Genomic DNA, 25,618 nt, shown 5'->3' on the forward strand with positions numbered 1-25,618 from the left:
ATGGAGTTCATAGTGGTGGTTATCACCGATAAAGCCCTAACTGAAGGATCACCTCTCTTTCCATTCCTACTGCCACATCTGCAATCAGCAGAGACATTCAAGATGGACCCCCTCTTTATAAAAGAGAGGGGGAAGGCAATACGGTATTTTCTGTAAGAAAATTTGCTTTGCCTCTTGGTCTGAAATAGCCTGAATCTGGTGACTTTCCAGGCTTGCTTGGGGAAGCCTAGATGATGAAGGTGGTGAGTGGTTGGCTGGCGGAGTTCCTGTAGAACTGATTATTTTAATGCTGCTGAGATCTAGTTTAATGTATTTATTATATAATGAGCTATATTAGGTCTACAGCCTTGGATAGGCATCTTTATTATTTTAAATCTTAATAAATACGTTAAATAAATTCAAGAAAACTGAGCTCTAAAAAGCACCTAAGTCCCATTTTCAAAATTGACTTAGGAATCCAATTTCCATTACTTTGACTGACACTCAGGTTCCTAAAGCTCTTGTGAAAAAGATACTTTGGCTTCTAAGTACTTTTGAAAATTTTGCCACTGTTTACAATTTACAAATAGAAGAGGTGAAATTACTTGATAATGTAATAAATTAGTAGCAGAGCAATAGTAACAAGTAACCATTGTTATGACGACAACATTATCAACTATTATTTAGAAAACACCTGGTCATATTACCAATAAAAGGTCTTGATTCTGCAACTCAATCCACAGAAGTGGACCCCTGAGCCCATGTACAGTCCTATTGGTCCACCCTGTTGGTCACTGTATCATGGCCATGGTCCATAACTGCCCTTACATTTTAAATGGTGCCTTGATTTGTAAGTGTTCTATCTTGTAACTGGTAATTTGAGATGTGATGCATGTGGCAGTGGACCTGTTACTACTGAAATGATGTCGAATGAGTCACCTTACCACAGATGGATTGGGCCATTAATTTGAAGCCATGTCTTAGTTTAAAGAAAAAAATGACAACTTTGTATAAATCTTTTGAATTGTGCACCCCCAGAAGAGCATGCTGGGGATTTCATCATGACAATTGTATAGTTCTGAGAATAGAAAAAAAGAAGAAAATTGCAGTTATCTAATTTGCAGAGCAAAGCTTTTATTTTTAGAGCATTCTCATTTTTGCAGCAGGACCTTCATGGGGAAGCCTGTTTAAAGATATTACCCACCATTACAAGAACTCCAGCTATATTGAGCTATAACATCATTCTGATATGATGTCATAAATCAATGGTATTGTTTGGAGAACCTGAACTTTTTCACAGGAAAAAAATGTGTGCGCGTGTATGTAAATTATGCATGTGTTTTCTTATTCTCTTGGTCTCTCTCTCACACACACACAACTTCACAGAATAAGAACATAAGAATGGCCACACTGGGTCAGACAAATGGTCCATCTAACCTAATATCCTCTCTTCTCACAGTGGACAATGCCAGATGCTTCAAAGGAAATGAACAGAACAGGACAATTTCAAGTGTTCCATCCCATCATCCAGTCACAGCATCTGTCAGTCAGAGGCTTGGGGACACCCAGAGCATGGAGTTGAGTACTGGCCATCTTGGCTAACAGCCATTGGTGGATCTATCCTCCATGAACTTATCTAATTCTTTCTTGAACCCACTTATACTTTTGGTCTTCACAACATCCTCTGACAATGAGTTTCACAGGTTGACTATGCATTGTGTGAAGAGGTACTTTCTTTTATTTGTTTTGAACCCGCTGCCCATGGTTTTCATTGGTTGACCCTTCATTTTTGTGTTGTGTGAAGGGATAAATAACACTTCCTTATTCGCTTTCTCCACGTTATAGGCCTCTCTCATCTCCTGCCTTCGTCGTCCCTTTTCCAAGTTGAACAGGTCCAGTCTTTTTTAAAAAAAAATCTTTCCTCCATGGAAGCTGTTCCATACTCCTAATAATTTTTGTTGCCCTTCTCTGTATTTTCTTCATGTCTAAGAGAGAGAGAGAGAGAAAGAGAGAGATGGGGTCACCCGAACTGCATGCAATATTCAAGATGTGGGGATACCATGGATTTATATAGTGGTATTTGATATTTTCTTGCCCGGTCACCCAATTTTGTGTTCTCCCTTTGTTACTCTTTACAGTCCACTTCGGACTTAACTCTCAAGTCATTTTCTATTATCTGCAAACTTTGCTAGCTTACTATTTACCATTTTTTTCCAGACCATTTACAAATATGTTGAACAGCACTGGTCCCAGAACAGATCACTGGGGGATATCGCTCTTTACCTCTTGCCATTGTGAAAACTGACCATTTATTCCTATCCTTTCTTTTCTATCTTTTAACCAGATAAGAGGACCTTTCCTCTTACCTCATGACTGCTTAGTTTGCTTTAGAGCCTTTGGTGAGGCTGTCAAAGGCTTTCCAATTTCTTTTCCAAAAATGCTGATGGCTTTTTGTTTGTTGCTTTAATTGTTTTGTTTTTGCTTTAATTGTTTTGTTGGTTTAATATGAAGAGGGCTAGTGACTATGGTTAGCAAAGTATATCCAGCATGCTCATCAGCCAGCCTAATTCCTCTTTCACAATCTCTCTTTTTAAATCTACATATTTATATTGTAACTCCCACAATCTTGTTGAACTAAATCTCATTATCTGAACCGGGATCACACCCTTAAACTGTTTCACACAACAGAGAGTTCCAGATAAGCAAGTTATGGAGAAGATATGCTCTAGAGACAGCCAGCCAGCAGACTTAGCCTACAGAAGGGACTTACTTTTTGACACTCATGAATGATGCTGGGTTGATGGCTTTATAGGCAAAAGACCTATATTTATTTATATCACAGCTACAACAGAGGCTGCTAAAGAGGTATATGTTAAAACAAATTGTTGTGTTGTTTTGGAGCTCATTGACCACTCGGAGCTGAATTGAGATTATCATTTCATTTTTCACAAATGGTAGTTGCACAAAACAATACAAAGCCTCCCTCCGTCAATTTTATTTTGTGGGTTCTACTTGTTCAGTTATCACCAGATCCTTTCAATGGAAAAATATCGTGTATCTTTTTATTAGATGGTTGCTAGTCTCTTGTTATGAAGATATATTATTATGATTCTGAATGAGTTGAATTAGTTACTATATTCTCCAAGATTTATATATTATGATCTGTATGTTATGCTATGTGACAATTAGCCTGGAAACAAGGGCTATGACCATCTGCATGGTAATGAAGCATTCTTTCAAAGAGGTGTCAAAAACAATCAAAGAGGCTAATGAATTTTTATGCAAACCACCTGCTGGTCACCTTCACTTCAATTAAATACCTTGGTGGAAGATGGGAGAACCTTTTTTTATTAAACATAAATTAGCATGCAGATAAACACAGACCAAACAATAAGTAATGAACAAAAAACAATGAAAGGAGAAAAAACCTACTTGTACGACATAAAAAAATTAAGCATAGTCTGTGTATAATTAGAAAAAACACCGTGCTATTGTTCAGGGACTCCAAGGACAATGGAGTCCCCCCCTCTAATATTCATGTTATTAGAAGGACCTATTGTTCCAGGCACTGTAGTTTCTAACAAGGTTTTTGATTTGGCTAAATGTTGCATTTCCAGATCCAAGAGAAACAGGATACATCAGGAGGAGAAAGGAAACGAGAGGGAAGAAAGAAGATCTTGAGACACTGTCCCTTAATAGGACACAACATTCTCAGAGATGCTGAAGCTTTCACTGACATCCTCCTAAAGCCTCTACGATAAGACAAAGTGAAGCTTTGTAAAATAAACACTGTGCGCCCTTGTAGCAGTGTATGTAGCTTTTACCTTTGCCTGCAGTGGAATCTCCCTCTGTTGTACTACGAGTGCAGCTCCATGAGCATTTGCACGGACATGATATGTTTTTACCACCATGTCATCTACTCCTGCTCAAAAACAAGGTTGATAAAGTATAAAATAACAGCTGGCAGCTTTTGCAGGGCTGTGGAAGTACATTTGTTTGCTCCCGGCTTTTGCCAGTACAGGTGGCCATCCTGGAATTTGTATCCCGTGGTAATCGTCATGGCTACTTTGGCAGCTTTAAAACACTTTAATTTCTTAGTAATTGTTTCACTACTCCCTTTGCTCAAAAAGCCTTTTAAAATTATAGTCCTCTATTTGGCATCACATTTTCAAAAGTGGCCTCCAAAATTGCACACAAACAAAGTACATACTTACATATGCAAATAAGGTAACTTAGGCATAGCTCCTTTACTTGTGTGTTTAAATGCCATTTTTGTACGCAAATATAATAAGTGTGTGAACTGGTGGGAATGTGACATTTTTGTGTACAACATGGGGAGCTACAGAATATTTGACTCTTAAAACTCCAGAAGTGTATCTGGGGATTCCCCACCTAAGGCTTTGTTAGTGTTCAGTGTAAATCTTTTTAGATGTTTTTGAATATAGGAAAAGAGAGGAGAATGAATACATTAAAACCAACTCAGATAGTATGATGGGTGACAGTACAAAACTATTAGCTTAATAAAGCTGTATTTTTATCAATGGTCTCTAGTAATATTATAAGGCCTGAGGACAAGATTAATATAAATCAGTAAAACATATACATGTTATGTAGGCAAGGACAAAATCAACTCTCTGTATTCACTTTCTAAGCAGGCATTAGAATCAAGGGACAATAGGAGACAATTGTAAAAGAGTACTGTGCTGTACTTGGCAGACCTCACAGAGGCTCTTTAAGGAACAAGAGGATGTCTCTTACCATAAGACTCCTGAAACCAGTAATTTACATTAAAGATATTTTATCTTCAGGGCTAGAAGTGAAAAGGGGGTTGCATTCTGGGGCAGGCATCATATTTATGTCTTGCCGTCCACAGTAAATTATACTTCACTAAGAGAGTGGTTTAAAACTTATGATGGGAGCCAAGGAGGAAAATAGGGTTTTCTCGAGTACCATCATTTCTCACATGTGAAGCACATAATTTAAAGACAACTGCATAGTTTCCTTTTTACTATGTTTGCTAAAGAAGGGAAGTCCGGATACCAGAGTGATTATCATACAATTCACATACCAGATTACCTATTTCATAAAGTAAAAGTTGTTTTTTATGTGGCTCAAATATTTCATTGTTTTTAACAAGCAAGAAAGAGAAATCAGTGAATCTGATCTTGTAATAGGTTTCTGATCACTCAGTTCTTAGACAGTTTAAACTCCATCAGGTTTATGTAAACTGTGCTGGGGGACTGCATAGCAAAGGGGGGAAGGTGAAAAGCTCCATATTTATTACCTATAACTCTCTGGCTCCGTCCAACTCAGGTCAGCAGTGACAGAGTTTTTTGGCAGCCTTAAGTGGTTGCCAACATTTACTCAACTACATTTTAGTATCTGAGATAGTGCAGCTATTTCCCTCTTCTATAAATACTTCCTCTCAGCTTTGTCAATATGCCACAAATCTGACTCTTATGGGCAGCCTCTATGGTGAAAGGCTACATTTCCATGTCCATTCAATGATCTCACAGCTTAGAAAATCAATGCCAACTGTAATCCTGTATGCAGTGTTGTTGTATTTGTATAGGTCCCACGATATTAGAGAGACAAGACAGGCAGAGGTGAAAGTAAGCTGGTCCGGTCTGGCCTGGCATACCGGCAAGAGCCAAAACGCTGTGCCGGACTGGACTGGCTTCCCCAGGCTGGCGCTTTAAAGGGCCTGAGGCTCCTCACAGTGGCCGGAGCCCCAAGCCCTTTAAAGCACCCCGCTGCTGGAGCCCTGGGATGTGATTTAAAGAGACAGGGGCTCCAGCCACTGCAGGGAGCTGAGGGCCCTTTAAAGCGCCCCCCCAAACCCCGCTGCCGGAGCCCCGGGGTAGTGGCGGCAGGGCTCCGACGGTGATTTGAAGGGCCCGAAGCTCCACTGCAGTAGCGGCGGCCGTAGCCTGGGGCCCTTTAAATCGCCCCTGAGCCCCGGGGCTCCCAGCCGCCTCTGCAGCTGGTAGCTCCGGGGGTGATTTAAAGGCCCCGGGGCTCCCAGCCACAGCCAGAGCCCTGGGGCCTTTAAATCTTGATTTAAGGGGCCCTGGTATTTAAAGGCCCCGCTTCTTCCGGTTGAGACACGCCTCTTCCAGTCGAGACCATGTCCCTTGCTCAGGACTCTGGAGTACTGGTAAGTCCTTTAAGTTACTTTCACCCCTGAAGGTAGGTGAAATAATATCTTTTATTGGACTGACTTCTGTTGGTGAGAGAGACAAGCTTTCAAGCTTACTTAGAGCTCTTCTTCAGCTCAGGAAAACATACTTGGTGTGTCACAGCTAAATACAAAGTGGAACTGTATGTAATGCTGGCTTTTGTGTTGTGTCTATTAGTCTTCTGGGATGAAGACCATGGGTCTGCGTTAAAAAGTTATCGCTTACCTATAAGGATATACTAACAACTGAGAATTCAGTTTTTGTACAATATAGAATATGATAGAAAAATCTCCTTTCACCTTCAGATATGTGGGAGATTAACCAGATGAGATAGTGGTCTGTGTACCATTAGCAGTATATTGTATCTTTTCTGTAATGAAGAAGACAATTTTGCTGTCCAGGTTTATCAACTCAGCACCTTTCACAAACACTAAATTTACTTACAGCAGAGAAAAAAAACCTACACACAAATGTAATTGGCAGCTGGTCATGATTAAGCTAAGAAATCCACAGATCAAAAATAGACACTACCCCCATCCCAAATCAAACAATCCATCATGATAATACATGTTAAAATAATCTAAATTCCAAGAAATATTGGAACCATAGGGGAGCAGTTAGATTATCCTCATTACAATTCTACTGAAAATAGCACGAAAATTGCCAAGTGAGGAATGTCGAAGATGTTAGGAAAGAGGAATGTTGCATATCCCCCACAATACTCATTCCTCAGTTTAACAGCTCTGGAGGGGGTAATAAAGCAAGGAGATGTAATCCACTAAAAAACCGACCACATAAAAATAAAAGAGCATTTAACTTCAAACCTATATCTGGAACAAAAGTTGGGTGAACATAAGCCTAATTAACACCAGAAAACTTTTCTTCCCCAGGGGTTATTTGCATTAATGGAAAAAGAAACAGAGAGGTTTACTTATTGTACACAAGAGTATGCTCTAGATACACTGCTCTTATCAAAAGAGCAACCAAACTAAACTGTGTTGTGGTTCAGCGGCTGTAGAAACTCTTAACTAATCTTTGCTATTCATTTCATGACTGTCTTCTCTAAAATACATTTCAAGGCTCGTTCTGCTTACTCTGTGCATGCCCCAGCATAAAAGTGTCAACCTTTAAACTTTTTGGGCTTGAATCTTCTCTCATACCAGTTTTATACCACTATAACTCTATTGAGTTCAATGGAGTTGCTTTTGAGCTACAACAGTGAGGGAAAAGAATCAGGCCTATTGAGTATTTATAGTGTAGCTTGGAGTTTCTTCTATTATTTTCCTCCAGAAACTATTATTATTTCTAGGACCATAGTACCCTAGATGCCCCAACTTAGATCAAGTCTCCATCATGTTAGGTCCTTTACATAGATGTAGTAAGGGACAGTGGGTGCCCATAAGAGTTTACAATCTAATGTCAGAGACCGGGAAGTGGGTAGTGATGCTTAGTGGCTGAACAAGAAGTCTATTGCCAGGAATCAGAGCTGCAGGTCAGAACCTGAGTCAGAGGTCAGATGCCAGAGCCAAGGGTCAGAAGTCAGAGATTGGAGCTGAAGGTCAGAGTGAGTTACCTGGAGTGAGACAAGGCAGGGGCAAGGCTGTATCTGAGGCAGGAACAGAGAAGGATCAGGATGGGGAACAAACAGGTGCAAATGCTAATGCAACCATGGGCAAATGCTTTGAGCATCCCCCAAACAGCTGTTGCTGCATGGGTTAAAAACTTTTCTGCTTCCTACCAACAAGCAGTGTACCAATTAGGCAGCCTACTACAGGTTGCCCAGAGACTGGCTTCTGCTGTGAGCACTGATTTCTGATATCTAAGTAGACAAAGGGAGAAAGAAAGGAAGTAATACCAACATTTAACAGATGGGGAACTGAGGTATGAGAAAAAGTGACTTTCCCAAGGTCACATAGGAAATCTGTGGCACGAATGGAACCTGAACCTGGATCTCCTGAGCCCCAGCATAGTGCAATAACCATAAGGACATTTCTTCACTCATCATTTCGTTCACTAAAAGTTTTTCCTGCACAGAATTATGCTGACAGAATATGATTCCCTTCCCCCACATCTTTTTCTAGGACACATAATTAAGTAAGTGAAATTACAAGCCCACTAGCAAGGATTTTTAATGAATCCTTAAATTTGTAGTCTAACCCTAAGAGTGGAAAAGTGCAAATAAAGTATCTATATTTAAGAAAGGGAAAAAAAGTGATCTAAAAAACTACAGGCCCATTAATTTGACCTAGATTGTATGCAAAGTCTTGAAGAAATCTTGAAAGAAATAATATTTTAAAACATAGAGGTGAACGATAATTGGGCAAATGCAACATGGTTTTAAAAAAAGGTAAATCATGTCAAACCAACCTGATAGCTTTCTTTGACAGGGTAACAAGCCTCGTGGATGGGGGGGGGGTGATGATGGACGTAGTATATCTTGACATAGTAAAGCTTTTGATACTGTCTCGCATTACTTTCTCATAAACAAACTAGGGAACAGGGCTGGCCTTACCATGAGGTGAACTGAGGCAGCTACCTCAGGTGCCAGATTGTGAGGGGGCGCCACTAAGACCCAGAGTGTAGAAAATTGTGTCTGCTGCTGGTGCATATGTATTCTCTCTGCTCTAGATGCACAGAGATGGTAGAGTGCTGTGCTGGAGGAAGGAGGGCACAAGAGACAAAACAGGCAGACAGGAGAAAAGGTGAGAGGAATAACAGAAAGGAGCAGGAGCTGCAGGGAGAGAGAGGAGAAGGAGCATCTTATATACCTCTCTAGCACCCCCAGGAGCCTGGACTGATTAACACCAGCTTCTCAGGAAGCTTCCTGTTTCCTGCTGCTTCCCTGAAACCTGCTTGAGGAGAACAGGCAGTCAACTGAAGTAGTAGGAGCCAGTTAGGCCCTTAAGACGCAGATATCTTCCCTCACTCAGGCCCTGCCACCAGCCTGCTTATTTGTCCCCTTCAACTGAGTGTTGAGAGCCACTATAGCTGAGAGACAACATCAGTCATGAGCGAAAGAAGAAAACGCCCCTCTGGGGCAGCATTCAGAAAAAGAAAGAAAGCAAAGGAAGCTTTTCTATCTAAGCAGGAAGGAGCTCTCCTGAGATACATAGACACAAATGTTCACGGTGAGCCTTCCGGCCCCAGTGAGGATGTGAGTGGTGAGGAGATGCCTGATCTTCCAGTTAGTCAGAGTGCAGGTGACCTGGCAGCTACTGCAGCATCCATATCTCTATCTCAGATGGATGTAACCATGTACATTCCTGAAGAAAATGGAAGATCAGAGAAGAGTGTGGTAGAGGCACAAGAAACAGCTGCTGCTGAGTTTAGTTCCTTAAGTCTAGATGATCCAGGACTGTGGACCCACTTGAGCAGTAGCCTGAGGGACGTCCTTGTACTGCATGGGCCACAGCAAGTGAAAAACTTCATGTTCCCCAAATGGATGTTTCCCTCCAACACATTACTGGCGTGAAATCCCCAGTGGTGACAAAGTGGAGAGGCCATGGCTTATGTACTTAAAAACCCAGAATGCTACATACTGTTTTTGTTGCAAACTCTTCCAGTCTAATGTTCCAGCCACATTGGATTTTACAGGAACATAGGACTGGAAAAATCTGGCTAGAAATCTGGCATGCCATGAGAAGGCAGCAAATCACCAGAGAGCATTCCATAGGTGGAAAGAGCTTGAGATGAGACTAAGGTTAAAGGCCACCACAGGTGATCAAGAGAAGATTGCATCAGACTCTTTTTACTAGCAAAATGTTTTGAAAAGGCTCATTGCCATTGTGAGAATGCTTGCTACCCAAAACCTAGCACTGCGTGGCACTTCAGATCAGCTGTATGAGCCAAACAATGGAAACTTCCTTAAAATTGTGGAGCTGATGGCTGAGTTTGAAGCTGTACTCCAGGAGCATCTAAGAAGAGTCACCTCCCAAGAAATGTACACACAGCACTACCTTAGAAAAACAATTCAAAATGAGATCATAAAGTTACTGGCAACAAAAGTCAAATAGAAGATTGTGGAAGATCTGAAGTCTGCAAGATATTACTCTATTATTCTGGACTGCACACCTGACATCAGCCATATGGAACAAATGACTCTAATGGTACGTTTTGTAACAACACCAGAACCTAGTGAAAATGTCCCTGCAATGGTGACTGTCAGAGAGCATTTTCTAGAATTTATTGACATTGATGATACTACAGGAGCTGGTATGACAAATGTGTTTCTTAAAAAGTTGGAAGATACGGGAATTGCGATAGCTGACATGAGAGGTCAAGGCTATGATAATGAGAGGAAAGAACAAAGGAGTGCAGACACGGATCTGAGTTAAACCCTTGAGCTTTTTTTGTCCCATGCAGTTCTCATTCATTGAACTTGGTGGTCAGTGATGCAGCATCAGCTTCTAGTGAAGCTGCTGAATTTTTTAATGTAATTCAAAGCATCTATGTATTTTTCTCTGCATCAACTCATCGAAGGCAAATTTTGAAGCAACATCTGGGCACATCCTCTCTGACACTGAAACCACTGAGTACCACATGATGGGAAAGTTGAGTGGAGGCGATAAAGCCTATCAAACACCAAATTGGGAAGATAAATGCTGCCATAGTTGCCATTATGGAGGATAACGCTATGACAGGAACTGTTCATAGGAGAACAGTGGCAGAGGGAAATGGAATCACCAGAAACATACATAACTTCAAATTTCTGTGTGGATTAGTGTTGTGGCATGACATACTGTTTGAAATAAATGTTGTAAGCAAGAGACTCCAAGGTGTTGACCTTGATATATCTGGAGCAATGGAATAACTGGACAAAGCAAAGTCTTACCTACAGTCTTACCAGTCACACGAGGGATTTCAAAACATTCTGAAATTTGCACAGAAGTTGGCAGAGGAACTTCACACTGAAGGTATTTTCCCACCCATCTAAGAATACAAAAGTCACTGAAGAAGACGACATTTTGATTACGAGGCACGGGATAATCCCACAAGAGACCCCAAACAACAATTCAAAGTTGAATTCTTTAATCAGGTGCTAGATTGTGCAATACAGTCAGTTGAAGAATGTTTCATGCAGCTCAAGGAACACAACAGTATATTTGGGATGTTGAATGATATTCCAAAACTCCTTACTGTACCTGAAGAAGACCTACACCAGCAATGCAGGGCACTAGAGACAGTGTTGACACATGATGACATGTGCAATGTTGATGAGAATGATTTAGGTGATAAACTGAAAGCCCTTTCAAGATACATTTCAGCAGGATCAACTCCAAAGGCTGTTCTAGAATATATCTACACAAATAAGATGACCATCCTCTTTCCAAATGCTTTTGTTGCTTTGCGCATACTTCTAACATTTCCTGTAACAGTTGCCAGTGGATAACGCAGCTTCTCCAAGCTGAAGTTAATAAAAAAACACATCTACGCTCCACAATGACACAGGAGAGGCTGGTTGGCCTTGCAACCATCTCAATAGAGCATGAGCTGGCTCAGACTGTGGACCTTCAGCAGGAAGCAGTTCAAATCTTTGTATCCAAGAAGGCATGGAAAGCACACTTTGATTATTCAAACAGATAAAAATGCCAGTGTTTACTATGCAGACAAGAAAAGTTACATTTGCTGTTCAGCTGTTTGAAAGTTAAGTGTTACTTAAAATTTTTGAACAAGGCATTTTAAATTGTTAGTTCTCATTTATTGGGGTAGGTAACAGAGCAGTACCATGAGAGGAGTAGAATAAGGAGAAGGCAGAATTTAGACCTTTCAAAGTTTTGGCCCAAGCGAGGGGGCATGGAGGCATCATTTGAGCTCCCTGCCTCAGGTGCCAAAATGTTGTGGGCCGGCCCTGCTAGGGAAATGCAACCTAGATAGAGCTACTATACGGTGGGTGCAAAACTGGTTAGAAAACCATTCCCAGAGAGTAGTTATCCGTGGTTCATAGTCATGCTGGAAGGGTATAACAAGTGGGGTCCTGCAGGGATCAGTTCTGCATCCCGTTTTGTTCAATATCTTTATCAATGATTTAGATAATGACATAGACAGTACACTTATAAACTTTGTGGATGATACTAAGCTAGGAGGGGTTGCAAGTGCTTTGGAGGATAGGGTTAAAATTCAAAATGATCTGGACAAACTGGAGAAATGGTCTGAAGTAAATTGGATGAAATTAAATAAAGACAAATGCAAAGTACTCCATTTAGGAAGGAACAATCAGTTGCACACATACAAAATGGGAAATGACTGCCTAGGAAGAAGTATTGTGGAAAAGGATCTGGAGGTCATAGTGGACCACAAGCTAAATAAGAGTCAACAGTGTAACACTGTTGCAAAAAAAGCAAACATCATTCTGGGATGTATTAGCAGGAGTGTTCTAAGCAAGACATGAGAAGTAATTCTTCTGCTCTACTCTGCACTGATTAGACCTCAGCTGGAGTATTGTGTCCAGTTCTGAGCACCACATTTCAGGAAGGATGTGGACAAATTGCCGAGAATCCAGAGAAGAGCAACAAAAATTATTAAAGGTCTAGAAAACATGACCTATGAGGGACACTGAAAAAATTGGGTATGTTTAGTCTGGAAAAGAGAAGACTGAGTGGGACATATCAGTTTTCATGTACCCAAAAGGTTATTACAAGGAGGAGGGAGAAAAATTGTTCTTAACCTCTGAAGATAGGACAAGAAGCAATGGGTTAAATTGCAGCAAGGGAGGTTTAGGTTGGACATTAAGGAAAACTTCCTAACTGTCAGGATGGTAGGCACTGGAATAAATTGCCTAGGGAGGTTGTAGAATCTCCATCATTGGGGATTTTTAAGAGCAAGTTAGACAAACACCTGTCAGGAATGGTCAGGAATGGTCTAGCCCTGTCATGAGTGCAGGTCTCTTCCAGTCCTATGATTCTGTGCATATACATCTGGCCCATCCATGTCTCCTATTAGCAAATATCTCCAATACCAAGGGATAGAACACTACAGGGGGAGGGCTCTGAGGCCTGGTCTACACTGTGGGGGTGGGATCGATCTAAGTTACGCAACTTCAGCTACGTGAATAATGTAGCTGAAGTCAACATACTTAGATCTATTTACCGCAGTGTCTTCACTTCTGTAGGTTGACTGTGGATGCTCCCCCGTTGACTCCACCTATGCTTCTCGCTCCGGTGGAGTACTGGAGTCGATGGGAGAGCGCTCGGCTGTCGATATATCGCATCTTCACTAGACGCGATAAATCGACCCCCGCTGGATTGATCGCTCTGGAGGTAAGTGTAGACTGCCCTGAGTTACTTCAGAGAATTCTTTCCCTGGTGTCTGTCTGCTGGTTCTCATCCACGTGGTCAAGGTCTAACTGATTGCTATATTTGGTTCAGAAAGGAATTTTCCCAGGTCAGATTGGCAGAGACCCTTGGTTTTTACCATCTTCCTCTGCAGCATGAGGCACAGGTTATTTGCTGGATTGAACTAAATGGTGGATTCTCTGTAACTTAAAACCTTTAAATGAAGATTTGATGACTTTAGCAACTCAGCCAGAGATTATGGACCTATTACAGGAATGAGTGGGTGAAGTGCTGTGGCCTGCAATATGAGAAGGTTCGATTAGATGATCATGGCAATCCTTCCTGGGCTTAAAGTCTGTGAGTAAGGGTCAATTTTTGAAAAAAAATAAAGTTATACAGCTATTTAATTTTCTGAAGAGAGTGATAACAGTTGATTCTTTAAAAGAATTAGAAACTGTCTTTAAATCAGAGCAAGACCTTTTCTCACATTTTGTTTCTGTCTCTCTCCCTTTTACCTCATCAATATTCTCTGTATATTGTGCATGTTGTAGAAATGGCTGACAAGAAAGCTCCGGGCTAATTTTGTCAGATTTTCCACCTTTAGTTCAACTGTCCTAATCTATTTCTATTTCAGCGCTGAACCCAGAGCTCCCTAGCACTTTAAGTCTGTAAAATTGATGCAGGTGATACCACCTTTAATCAAAAATGATTCAGTAATCCTGGTATCTTCACTCATAGAAGCTCGTTGATCAAAGCAAAAAAGCTTAGACACACAGCATTTGAACAAAAATGTGCTTCTATTGCATTAGACAGACATAATATAGAGCGGTGATGGACTATATGATTGCTATCTTCACAAGGTAAATTCCTATGTCTTCTCACAAACAAATGGGAATTCAACATTTCTAGTGGCCATTGTTTCCAGGGAAAATAAATGACATCTAATTATCAATGAGCTGGTGTCACCCTAGCTTGCCAAACCACATGCTGCACTGTTGTCTTGGAAGATGAAATATCTCATCACTAAGCACTCAACTTCTGGTTCGTGAAGGAAGTACCTAACAGAGAAGTACCTAAAAATGTCTATACATGCCTGGAAAGTGCAAGACAAAAAGTAGGCGAATTCAAGTGTTGGTTTGGTTTATTATCATTAATTCATCATTTTACCATTCTCCAGTGAAAGGTGCAAAAAATATTTGCTCTTTTGTTCTTAATAGACCACAAAATTCAACTTTTTGCTTTTGATATTACAATATAAGAACCCAATCTTCAGACTAAGGGTATATCTGCGCTACAGCGTTATAGCACTTATAACACCATCAGAAGGTTTCAGAGTAACAGCCGTGTTAGTCTGTATTCACAAAAAGAAAAGGAGTACTTGTGGCACCTTAGAGACTAACGAATTTATTTGAGCATGAGCTTTCGTGAGCTACAGCTCACTTCATCGGATGCATACCGTGGAAACTGCAGCAGACTTTATATATACACAGAGAATATGAAACAATACCTCCTCCCACCCCACTGTCCTGCTGGTAATAGCTTATCTAAAGTGATCATCAGGTGGGCCATTTCCAGCACAAATCCAGGTTTTCTCACCCTCCACCCCCCCACACAAATTCACTCTCCTGCTGGTGATAGCCCATCCAAAGTGACAACTCTTTACACAATGTGCATGATAATCAAGTTGGGCTATTTCCTGCACAAATCCAGGTTTTCTCACATCCCCCCCACTCCCATACACACACAAACTCACTCTCCTGCTGGTAATAGCTCATCCAAACTGACTACTCTACAAGTTTAAATCCAAGTTAAACCAGAACATCTGGGGGGGGGGGGTAGGAAAAACAAGAGGAAACAGGCTACCTTGCATAATGACTTAGCCACTCCCAGTCTCTATTTAAGCCTAAATTAATAGTATCCAATTTGCAAATGAATTCCAATTCAGCAGTTTCTCGCTGGAGTCTGGATTTGAAGTTTTTTTGTTTTAAGATAGCGACCTTCATGTCTGTGATTGCGTGACCAGAGAGATTGAAGTGTTCTCCGACTGGTTTATGAATGTTATAATTCTTGACATCTGATTTGTGTCCATTTATTCTTTTACGTAGAGACTGTCCAGTTTGACCAATGTACATGGCAGAGGTGCATTGCTGGCACATGAAGGCATATATCACATTGGTGGATGTGCAGGTGAACGAGCCTCTGATAGTGTGGCTGATGTTATTAGGCCCTGTGATGGTGTCCCCTGAATAGATATGTGGGCACAATTGGCAACGGGCTTTGTTGCAAGGATAAGTTCCTGGGTTAGTGGTTCTGTTGTGTGGTATGTGGTTGTTGGTGAGTATTTGCTTCAGGTTGCGGGGCTGTCTGTAGGCAAGGACTGGCCTGTCTCCCAAGATTTGTGAGAGTGTTGGGTCATCCTTTAGGATAGGTTGTAGATCCTTAATAATGCGTTGAAGAGGTTTTAGTTGGGGGCTGAAGGTGATGGCTAGTGGCATTCTGTTATTTTCTTTGTTGGGCCTGTCCTGTAGTAGGTAACTTCTGGGAACTCTTCTGGCTCTATCAATCTGTTTCTTTACTTCTGCAGGTGGGTATTGTAGTTGTAAGAAAGCTTGACAGAGATCTTGTAGGTGTTTGTCTCTGTCTGAGGGGTTGGAGCAAATGCGGTTGTATCGCAGAGCTTGGCTGTAGACGATGGATTGTGTGGTGTGGTCAGGGTGAAAGCTGGAGGCATGCAGGTAGGAATAGCGGTCAGTAGGTTTCCGGTATAGGGTGGTGTTTATGTGACCATTGTTTACTAGCACTGTAGTGTCCAGGAAGTGGATCTCTTGTGTGGACTGGACCAGGCTGAGGTTGGTGGTGGGATGGAAATTGTTGAAATTATGGTGGAATTCCTCAAGGGCTTCTTTTCCATGGGTCCAGATGATGAAGATGTCATCAATATAGCGCAAGTAGAGTAGGGGCTTTAGGGGACGAGAGCTGAGATAACACCATCCTGGCCACTATGGATGTAGAAGCCCTCTACACCAACATTCCACACAAAGATGGACTACAAGCCGTCAAGAACACTATCCCCGATAATGTCACGGCTAACCTGGTGGCTGAACTTTGTGACTTTGTCCTTACCCATAACTATTTCACATTTGGGGACAATGTATACCTTCAGATCAGCGGCACTGCTATGGGTACCCGCATGGCCCCACAGTATGCCAACATTTTTATGGCTGATTTAGAACAACGCTTCCTCAGCTCTCGTCCCCTAAAGCCCCTACTCTACTTGCGTTATCTACAGGGTTAGTTTCAGTTTGGTGCTAGGTGGTGGAACGCAGGGAACCCCAGGGCTGGGGTCTAAGCTCCCTGCTCCCCCAGAAGGACTTGACTGAGGGGTCCTGGCTGTACCAACAAGCTCTGTTTTAGACTGTGTTCCTGTTGTCCAATAAACCTTCTGTTTTACTGGCTGGCTGAGAGTCTCAGTGAATCCCAGGAAGAGGGGTGCAGGGTCTGGACTCCCCCACATTCCGTGACGTATACCAATTTTATTGCTCATAACTGATCCACATTCTACAGAATATTGTGGCCCCTTTACACCAATTTGGTGCTATGGAGAGGTATAAATAGTGTAGAATCAGCTCCTGGCTTTAAAGGATTCCCAAAAGGAACCTGGAGTTGCACTAATGGCTCCAAAACATCCCAGAGCTTGTAATCTTCATGTTAGGGGATGGGTCAGAAGGAAGCATGGCCAAACCATGTGGCAATCCAGCTATTCTGAGATGGCAAAACAGATTCTAGGTGGTCATGGCAAGCCCATAAAACAGAGCAGTCTTGTGGCTGCTGTGAGTAAAACTGAAGGCCACACCCAGACAATGACGAGATACAATGTCTGTTTTTTACTCAATATACAACATCACTCTTTTCTAGTTTTATGTTTGACTTGATATGTTGTGCTGTGGAACAAATAATATTTAATCATGTAATTAAAGACAGTTATCACACAGGCACAGAAGAGGGCCAGATAAGATTGCACAGGCAACTTTAGTTCTTTCATTTCTTATTTTTTTAGCACTTAACATTCTTTTAATGCATTTTTTTCTGTGTAATGTCAGTATAACAAGATATGCTGCAATGATTTAAAATGGGGGTGTTAAAATACAACTCACAGGCCAGATCTGGCCTACAGAAGAGTTTCTTCTGGCCTGCAGACTTCCCATGAATCTTCAAGCATCTCTGCAGGATCCAGGAGTCCACACTGTGGGGGTGTGATTTGTAGTGTGTACTAGTGTGTTGCGTTCTTAACTCTCCCTCCCACCTTTTCACTAACTACAGTAGTGCACACTAAGGGACATTTAGTGCACATTAGCAGGGTCCAGGGGATGTAGAGCACAATACTTTAGCTCTCTACAAGTCACACCCCTGTAGTCCAGATTCAGATGCAGCATTCCCTCAAAACCTTGCAAGCAAGTGTTGAACCACCTGGTCATGTTTAAGAGGTGCTGGAGGGGCATAACTGTGGCAGAAGCTGGTATATGTCCAGGGGATGGAAAATGGATTCATTCATTCATCTTCATTCACTGAAGAATGCCTATCCGATGAAGTGAGCTGTAGCTCACGAAAGCTTATGCTCAAATAAATTGGTTAGTCTCTAAGGTGCCACAAGTCCTCCTTTTCTTTTTGTGAATACAGACTAACACGGCTGCTACTCTGAAACCTAAGAGTTCTAAGAGATGCCAGGTATCAGGGAGCAGCAGTAGCAGTCACTAAAACCTAAAATACATGTAAGTAATTACCTGCATGGTAATTAGCCTTAGCTATCTCTATTTAAACAATGTTTGCTGAAAGTGGCCTGTGCCAAGTAGCAGGGTATCAGATCAGGCCTGCCACAGGAAATGAACTTTACACCTCTGGAATAAAATATGATACTTGAAAACTGAGGACTCTACTGAAGGGAAGCATTGAGTACTTATGGCTCTGCACGTATTTAGTAAGTTTATACTGTTGTAAGAACCATCTGACATGGGATGAAAATGGGCTAGCTGCTGCAGCTGCACCCAGCCCAGTTGTTCAAAAGTACTTGACAAGGGTATTTGCATATTCATTATAGTTGTGCGTACGTTTATCTTCAAAAGCAGCTCAAATGTAATAGATTATGATGGCTTCCTTCAATTTGGCCCTGGAGCAGACCCCAGACAGGCTGGCACCTTTTTGAGGTAGTGGCTTCCAGTGACAAAAACACATGAGTGACAGGCTTAACCCATAAGGACTTTAGTATGTATTGAGGGAAATCTTACAGTATACACACATACACGGATTGGGGAGAAAATTATTTTGGGAGCAGACGGTAGGGTGACTGGCGAAAGATTTCAAAACACAAGATGTTACTTCTGAAACTTTGTTCCATTTGCTACCTTGTGCCACACTGTACGTGCTTCTGAATGAAATAAACTAGAAAAAGCTTATTTCTGGGTTGATGTCTGCACATTTCTCTCTTATTACATTTCTGAGGCTCTTCAGTTGCCCAGATACTACAGCAGGGGGAATAATGGTGTGACTATGGTCTCTGGAAACCTCAGTCTTGTGATTTAAAACTTTCCGTGACAAAGTTTAAGCAGATCTGAAATAGAAAGAATCAGGCTTGAAAGATCCTTTACAGCTGAAGTTCATCTGATTAGCTTCCTATCAGCAGATGGTCACAGCAGACATTCCTTGGATGAAGAATAGGTAATGTATGTTGTTGCTTTGATATAATCTCTATTTCCTAGACCTACACTGATAACTAGTTGCATTCATTAGCAAAGGCATTCAACCAATCAAACAGTTCATAGGAAGTTTACTACAAATTTCAAAGAGAAATAAAGACAATGATATTATTATACCATAAGTGCTATCAAAATGTTAATATCCCTTTCTGATCGCTGAATAAATAGAATCTAGTAATGAAACATTATAGACAGGAACAGAAGTTTATCATATACAAGCTAATTAGATCACATTATCAAACTTCTAACAAGACATAGGTGAGCACAGACAAATATAATCAGTACCTGCTTCTAATTTTCTAACAATACATGCCTACATTTCAAGAACTCTAGTCTATTTAACATGGCTTTGCTAACTATCTATAAAGAATGGCCCTGTTTATCATTTCAAAACTAATATGTTCTTACTGGGTTGTTTTCAGGTCAACAGTTGCTTAACCCCTGATGGCTCAGAATCACAAATGGATTTTTTTAGTTCACTGGTAATTCAAAAAAAAAAAAAAAAAGACAAAAATTGTTGAGGGTCACACAGAAAATTATTGTTTTTTTTAAATTTTCAGTGAAGTAAAAAAAAAAAAGAGTTATGTGAAGCGGATAGTAGGGGTGCTGAGAGCCATTGAACCAAACTGTAAACTCTGTATATAATGGAAACCACTTCAAGCCCAGCACCCCTAGTTTGAGCACCTATGGTTGTGTTTCAAATGAAACATTTAGTTTCAATTTCAAGCATTTTAATGCTTTTAAAAAAATAACTAAAATTAAGGGAAACTACAAAGTTAAGCCATCGTGAATAAAAAACAAACAAACGTTCTGTTTCAACAATTTGTTTTTTGTGGATTTTTTTTAGGGTTTTCTTGTTTGGTTGGTTATATTTTTGACCAAAATAATTCAGTGAAATTGACACAAATTCATAATATTACAGTATTGCTGAATCTGCGTTCACCCCCCCCACACACACACACACCAAAGTTGTGGTAAAAAAAAATCACCTACCTATATCAAGGACAGCACTTTTGGGGAACATCACCATATTTTTAGGTGCTGATCTAAAGCCCACCTCTATGACTTTTGGGTCAGGTACTTACTTCCCAGAATTGTATTCCCAGAGATTTTAATTTGAAATACTGCACTTCTCTAGATACAGTTGCTGATTTTTTTGGCAACCACACACATCATTCCAGTACCACTGCCATCAGCACAATGCCAATAATGATAATCAAGTATGTACATGGTATTTCAGGGTACTAACATGGGGCTGTGCATCATTTACACATCTTTGGGATTCAATTTTCAAAATTGGTTGAGAAGTTAAAAAGATGGCATTAGAAATTCAATATTTTGTTAATTTTGAGTTGTGCTAACAAATTACACCGAACATTTGAATTAATCAAGAAGACACTGTGGTTTTCAAAGGACGCTAAAACTCCCAGCTCCTAGTGAATTTCACTTCAGTAGGAGTTGGACACTAATCTCTCTTAGCCTCTATAAAAATGTCCACCTATTTGTTTATTACAGTAGGTGGAGGTTTTTTTCATTCATTACTGTTTCCATGATATGGGGAGAAAGTCAGGTAGAGAAATACACATTTCTACTAGATTCAACTAGACCACTTTTCCTGTAACACGTGCAAAATTTGGAAGGTTGGGTAATATAGTAACAAAGGAATTTGTGTTGTTTTATATATTCAAAGTCCATGTATTTTCCCACAAAGGAAAAAAAAAACATTAAGCTGTGAACACAGCCAAAGAATGCAAAAGCCATGACGTAGGAGAAGAACGTTTATCACGTTTATGATATTGGAGCAGAAAGATTATCAGGCGTCAATGAGTGGTGAAACTTTAGGATTGACAAACATCCAAGTTAACTGCATGAGAATAGCTCCTGGGCCAAAGACAACCCTGGGGAGAATTCACTGATGTAAATCCAGTTACACCAGAAGTGAATTTGACCCTCTCTGTTCAGATCATTTCCATTGACCTTTGAGGCACCTAATCAGCTGGCAACCACAACTGTACTCCTCTTTGCTTATGAAACTTGCAGTTCAAATTTTCTGCTGTATTTTAATTCCATTGTGATAATCTGATGTTGAGTTTGTGTCTATTCAGCTATTGCAGAAGCCACACTAATCATTCACAGTCACATTTAGCTGGGGAAACTTAGACACTGGCATATAGTACAACCATGGGAAGGAACTGAATAAAGGAGAATGTTTTGATTCTTAAATCAAACATGTAATAACATCATAAATGAGGGACTATGCATGATGTTAGGAAAAAGAAGGAGGTAGGGATAATTCCATAGAACAGAGGCCTTTATTTAATACAACAGTGACAGCAAGAACGACTCCTTTAGAGCATTTCCATCTGGTCCTCCCACTCCTTTCTCAATTACCGTAGTTCTCTTCTATTTAATGATAAAGTACCCTCTTTTTTTTATACAAGGAAGACAGTCCTGTGTTTGCTAGTTCAACCACAGTCTCATGTGGCCTTCTCTGGGTTCCTTTTAAATATACCTGAGTGAAACTAGTAAACATTTTAAAACTGAATTTTGTACCGATTTCATTTACTTATTTCATGTAATGCTTGAACTCATTACATTGTGCTTTGCTGAAATGTTTTAGGACTCAGATTATTTTGTTTATGAATCAGCTTCAAAAACCTCACTTCCTAAATTCAAAATTCTTGATTTTGAAATCCCACACATTTTGGCTATCACATGGTAGCATCCACACAGCCATCTTTGGAAATTTTCACTTGTGGAGAAAAGACAGGGAGTTATAAAGCTACATGTAGTCTGTCACACATATATAGATGTCATGAAGTAGTCCCCTGTGATTACATTCAGGACCTTAACTACAGACCACAGCCACCTCAGGTCTCCTTCACCACTACCATGTTTTATTGTAGTTTATATTTACAGTGAATCACCAGCTTCCCATCTGCTTCTGAGGAAGGGTACAATAGTAGCAGCAGCCAGTCCTGCCTGCTTCTACCTTCCATCAAATTCCCTGCACTTCCCTCCTGCCTGCTTATTAGGCCTACTTGCTGGGGTTACTTCCAGCCAATTAGCACCTCTGATGTATTCCTACCTAGTTAATTGGGCTTGGCCAACTTCCTGTCTTTCAATCAGAACTCAGTACGGTAAACAGGTGAGGATTTGAGAGACAGGGTGCTGAGTTAGCACCTGAGTCACACCCTATTACAGTATAACACACACACACACACACCCCAGATGAGGTTGAAAGCAGGCAGAGATACATTTTCTGTGGTTTTACCTAAACAAACGGCACAGGGATCTTTATCACATCCCGTATCCCGTAGACCCAACTGACTATTGTCTCACCAGTACAGAGAGCCAAGCGGAGGTATCAAGGGATATGTCTCCACTGCAGCAGAGGGCGTGCCTCCCAGCCTATGTAGTGCACTCAAGGTAGTGTGCTAAAAATAGTGTGGATGTTGCAGCATGGAAGGTGGCATGGGCTAGACATCCAAGTACAAGTATGCCTGACCACCCCAGAGCCAGACTTGGGTGGCTATCTTGTGCCATCCTCTGTGACACACTTGTTATTTTTAGCATGCTAGTAGAACCAGTCAGGTAGAGCCAGCTGAAGCATAGACATACTCAAGGTGCCAGCTGATGTTAAAGCTCCCAGAGCTTGGCAGTGGTGATAGTTACTGTTATTGCTTATTAAAGTTATGGGTTGGCAGCAGATAAAGTACCGTGTTTTTCAGCTGCATCCTACAGTGTGAAAAATAATTAACTGTACACTATAATTACAAAGGTAATATTACAAAGGCATTCCGGCCTTCACGGCTGTGATGTCTACAAAAGCCCAGATGATCATTGTTCAGCTAGTTTGCAGTGACTACTGTTGTTCACGCTGATCAGTATCACTTCATTGTTTTTGTGCTCCACCCATCTGTGCATTTTAGCCATCTAGGGACTACTACAATACAAATAAATAGATAAATTACATGCACATCCCTGCACTGAAATAGCCACATGGCATGTAAAAGCACACTGTAAGCCAGCAATCTACTGCGAGGGGAGACCTCATGAAGGCCAGGCATTGGTTGCCTATCTGAACTATTAGCAGGCCTCAGTTTCCCCAGTATCCTATTCCACCTCTTCTTGGTGTTGCCTTTTTGTGGGAAAAGAATAGTCCTGCACCTCTCTCTGGTGTCTTTGGTTAATGAACCTTCTCCCCTCCTATCTTTGAGGGGCTGCCAGGCAAACCCACTCCCACCCTCTCCATCAAAATACTTATGTACAATACTGACCAACTGCCCCATTCCCTTCTCTCCTGGACTTTTCTCCTCTACTGGTGGCTAGCAGCTGTAATCCCACTGGTGACTACCATCTTTGAGGATGACCCTATTCTTCTCTTTTCTTCCTCTTATGTAACAGCAGCAGCAGCCACTCATACTGAATGTAGGAGTGATCCCATTGACTTCCCTAGGACTGCTTGTGTGAGCAAAATTAAGTATGTGCATTCACATTTGCAGCATTAAAGCTGAAATCCTCTCCACCCAAAACCATTCATTGCTTCACTCACTCATTTAGGGTATGTTGAAGCTTCTACGAAATTGACTTCCACCGTTCTCTTTAACATCATCTATCGCTTTTTTTTTTAAAGACTAAATAAAATATGCAAATTTTCATTTTGTCAAGATGATATTTGTCTCTGTTTCCAGCCCCTTATTACACTGAACACTATAAGAAATCATAGCTTTGCCAAAGTAAGGACTTCAGAAGTACATCAGAATGGGGCTCATACACTGTGTACGTAAGATCAGGTTCCGAGGGCAGGCTGAACTGAGAGTCTCCTTGCTACTCCCTGCCTCCAGCAAGAGGAACTCTTTCTAGCGGTAGCTGGATGTCAGTTCCCTAACACCACCAGCTTTTCAGCCACTCAAGAACGTGTCAACTGTGCTAACCCTAACTTCACCTTTCAGGTTAACAACAGTTCACCCCACTCCCCAAGTCCCTTTTAAGCACTCCCTTGTGATATCCAGCCCAGACACTGGCTACTCACATAAATGATCCTCTGCACCCAAAGGAGCAGTACACCCCAAATTAGCAGTTTTACTTTAAGCCACCTCTACTGTAAACCACACAGCACTTGCGAACGCTTAATATAATAAACAAACTTCATTTGTTTTATTATAAGAAAAAAAATAAAGTTTTAAGTAGAAGTGATAAAAGGTGATGGAAGATCGTTACAGCAGAAAACAAAATCATAACATACATACCTGGGTCTATTTTTATCTATAGTTACCATTCCTACCTAACAAAATAGGCGTTTCCCTCAAAGTTCAGTCTGTTGCAGAGCTGGCTGGTGTCACAAGAACAAGGATCCAAATGTTCATGAAAGCCTCTCCCCTCCTTAAGGGGTTTCCTGAGTGAGTGGATCCAGAGTGCCTCTTCCTACACTCTGTTTCACTGAAACAGTTTTTTGTCTTTATTCATAGCCAGGGTGGGCTCCTGCCTGCTGTAATGTTCCTTTCCACATCCAGATGGTTTTGATCATTTTCAGTTGTCTTGGCTGGTTTTCTATTGACTGTGCAGGGATGTGGCAAGGATAGACAATAGAACCCTGCATCACCTTGCTGGCTGACATGGGAGGGTAACAACTCCCTCTTGCTTGAATGAGTCATCATCAAGACACATTACCTTCTCCTGACTAATATCTATTCCAAGTCCATAACGCATACGTTGAATATAAATGTATTATTCCTTAACTATTATCCACATACATCTCAAGCAATTATGAATCTTGACATGATATGAGCTTTCTGTAGGAGCCTTACATGCTACTTTTTATGGACAAATATCCTGTAAGACGTGTTTGGTGTAGGGAGGTTTGTCAGGCCTGAGTGAGAGTTGTTTGCAAAGAACAGGGGACCTTTGGCAAAGAGTCTCTGTCCCACATGGACATATAAAAATGAAATAAAAAGTCTATAACACCGTCCTTCATTAAGGGATTCAAAGTGTGATGCATTTGTGGGGAAGGGAAGGAAATGGTGACCTTCTTCACCATACATCTGATTTTCCTTCTTTTTTACCTCCTGAAGAGTAAAAATAATGCAATGTATTTCTATAGTTCACGGATATAGATCACATTTAAAACTTTTAAATATTCTGCTACCACTAGGATTGCAAATGAAAGGGAATAACGGAAACTCCTCTATTTTGTCAGGATTGTTTTATTTTGAAGCCATTAATGGATTAGAAATGCACTGACACAGTCTGCAATATGCATTTTGTCCAGCTGTTTGCGCACAATCATATTGTCAGTCAGAATTTTACCACATGCAATATCGAGACTAATTGTGGGCAAGAGCCTTTTACCAGTGATAATTTCTTGCAACAGCTATTGTTCCCACCTATCTATTATTGTATTATGATGTCCAACATGTCACAAACTGGTTTTCAATTG

The sequence above is a fragment of the Lepidochelys kempii genome, chromosome 2 (assembly GCF_965140265.1).
Source record: "Lepidochelys kempii isolate rLepKem1 chromosome 2, rLepKem1.hap2, whole genome shotgun sequence".
NCBI lineage: Eukaryota > Metazoa > Chordata > Testudines > Cheloniidae > Lepidochelys > Lepidochelys kempii.